The sequence below is a fragment of the Oryx dammah genome, unplaced genomic scaffold (genome assembly GCF_014754425.2).
Source record: "Oryx dammah isolate SB20612 unplaced genomic scaffold, SCBI_Odam_1.1 HiC_scaffold_1, whole genome shotgun sequence".
In the NCBI taxonomy this organism is placed as follows: Eukaryota; Metazoa; Chordata; class Mammalia; order Artiodactyla; family Bovidae; genus Oryx; species Oryx dammah.
In genome coordinates this window covers 62,051,574-62,054,308 of record NW_024070185.1, presented here as the reverse complement: position 1 = coordinate 62,054,308, position 2,735 = coordinate 62,051,574, and positions in this window count along the sequence as shown.

The window sequence follows — 2,735 nt, the reverse complement described above, 5'->3', positions numbered from 1 at the left end:
AAACCATGTTCTTCATTGGCAGTTTGTGTTGCTTCAAGTACCCGGCACCTAGGCCTGGACTGGGCCTTTCTCATCTACCCCCTCCACCAATTCCTTGTTGCAGTCAGATGGTCCCTGATGGAGTATCTCTAATAGCCGGAGGAGGTCACTATTTCTAAACGTAGCTCACTGAGTTCTCATTCATGTGGAAATAAATCCTGCCTTCCAGCTGTTCCTATCCAAGATAATATTTGTAATTTTTGATTGACACTAAGCCATCTGTGGTCACTTAATAATATTTAGAGATTTCAGGGACCCTCCCTCATCTCTTCTGTTTCTGCAGTTGTCAGGGAGAAGGGGACAGTGATGATAGCCTGCGGGAGGCAGCCTAGCAGAGGGCACAGCCAGGCCTGGTGGACAGGAGCCCATACCAGGAGGAGAAGACCGCCTGCCCAAGAAGCCAAGCTGCATACGAGGTGGGGTGGATAAGCATTAAGAGTGAGAGGCCCAAGGTTGAGTTCCCCAGGTCCTGCTCTGATGCCTTCCATGGCTTCCCATTGCTTATAGAATGCAGTTCAAAGTCAGCAGGCTTTAAGCCCTTGCTTGCTTCCTGACCACCTTCCAAATCTTTTCCTTCCTCTCCATGTGGCCATCCCTGCCCAACTATCACCTGGACACCCACAGCCCCTCCCATGCCTCAAATCCCACAGTTCCTCCCTCAGTCAGTTGTGACCTGCAAGACTGATCTAAGAGTGCCACAAACTCCAGGAGAGCTTCCCTGGCCAATGCCTCGTCTCCTAGGCCCACTCTTATAGCTCCCATGACTTGGAACACATTTCAGCACTTCACACATGCAGGGCCTGCTTGTGGAAGTACCAGCAGATAGGGACTCTGCTGCCACACTGTATGCCCAGCACTGAATCCTCCCACCTGGCAGGAACTTGGGAACATGCAAATGAACCAGAGCTGTGCCCAGATATACATCCTCCTGACCTCAGGGCCTGGCACAGCGTGAGGTGGCCAACCCTCCTGGCAGAGTGTGCAGGCAGCCCCATACTTTACCCACACGCATCATACACAGGCTGCCATTTTCTCTATGTGTCAGTGGAAAGCATCTTCTAGGTAATGGCCCTCCTGCTCTCCAGCATGTTACCCAAAGACCTATGCCCTCAGTTGCTCTTCAAAGTGTGAGGCTCCCTGGCTTCTGCCCTCTGAGGTCTGCAGAGCAGCCTGGGAGCTAACATTCCAGTCTGACAGGACCTGGAGGTAGCTGCCCAGAGAACGCCTGCTGCACATTCTCAGCTGGAGCCCCAGAGAGGCTCTTCCCTCCTTTCCTTTCAGACCCATATCCTGTTTCCAGGCCCTGGAACACATCCGTCTGCTGCCATACCAAGTCTCTTACTAGGAAGTCTCAGATATTTAGTTTAATGTCATCTCTACTCTTGTAGAAAAAAAGGTTATGGAATCAGAAAATTTGATTTTCTACTCATGATTGTTTATAGGGAGAAGTGAAAGGAGTAAACAGCAGCCAGAAATGGGTACTGTAACACTAGCTCTTAGCACCTCAATTTATGGATTCTCGTATGACCCCAGAGTCCCACCCCACCCCACCCACACATACAAACGCAGGTAGGTGCCTTTCCAGAAACTTTTTTGGGACCCACAGGAGAGGGAGGCCCTATCTTCACGAGTAAAGAATCTTCAGAAGGCAAATTGACACATCTGAAGAGAGACTCCAAGACACTCTGAAACACTAATTACAGTAACCAGGTCAAATAAATAGGAACAAAGATTAAGAATCTGAAAATAATCTCAGTGTTGGTTCAAAAGAACAAAGAGGAATATGATACGGAATGTCTGTGAAAGGTTCATGCTGTAGTTCAAGGAAGTCCGGCAGTGAGGCTATTTTGTTAGCTGGGTGTAATTTCACTGCAGAGCATGGGAAGGCTGATTTTAGCATCACTGGCATACAAACAAGTCACCAGAAGCTGCAAACACACCAAGCCCCACATGCCTCACTGCACATGTCACCTTCTAACACACTGTGGTTTACTTCCCGTGCTCCTGGTTTATGAGGCATTCATCCCCATCAGAACGGAAGTCCTACCTCCTCAGGCCACAGAGCAGGGCCTGGCACGTGGCAAGCCCTCCACACTTGTTGAAAGAAGGAATAAATGCCATTTCCCTCTCTTTGCTCACTCCTCTGCCTGTAAGACACTGACCAACCCCCTCTTCTCTAATGCCAAGTGATCACTATACAGCTAATTGGATTCAACCCCAGGGCAGGCAGGAGATAAGGGGAGAAAGCCAGAAGGAAGGGACATTTGGGGTCATTAGGGTTGGCTTTGCAGGCCAGAAAAAGGCAGGCTGAAAGGAAGGGCCCATACAGCTAGCGTTCACCCCTCTGCACTGCAATGGGCAATGATGAGATGCTTCTGAGCCCACTGCCCCTTCTGGGCCAGCCAGCCTGAGGCTGCTGCTGCTGCTGCTGCTAAGTCGCTTCAGTCGTGTCCGACTCTGTGCGACCCCATAGACAGCAGCCCATCAGGCTCCGCCGTCCCTGGGATTCTCCAGGCAAGAACACTGGAGTGGGTCGGCATTTCCTTCTCCAATGCGTGAAAGTGAAAAGGGAAAGTGAAGTCGCTTAGTCGTGTCCGACTCTTAGCGACCCCATGGACTGCAGGCTACCAGGCTCCCCTGTCCATGGGATTTTCCAGGCAAGAGTACTGGAGTGGGGTGCCATTGCCTTCTCCAAC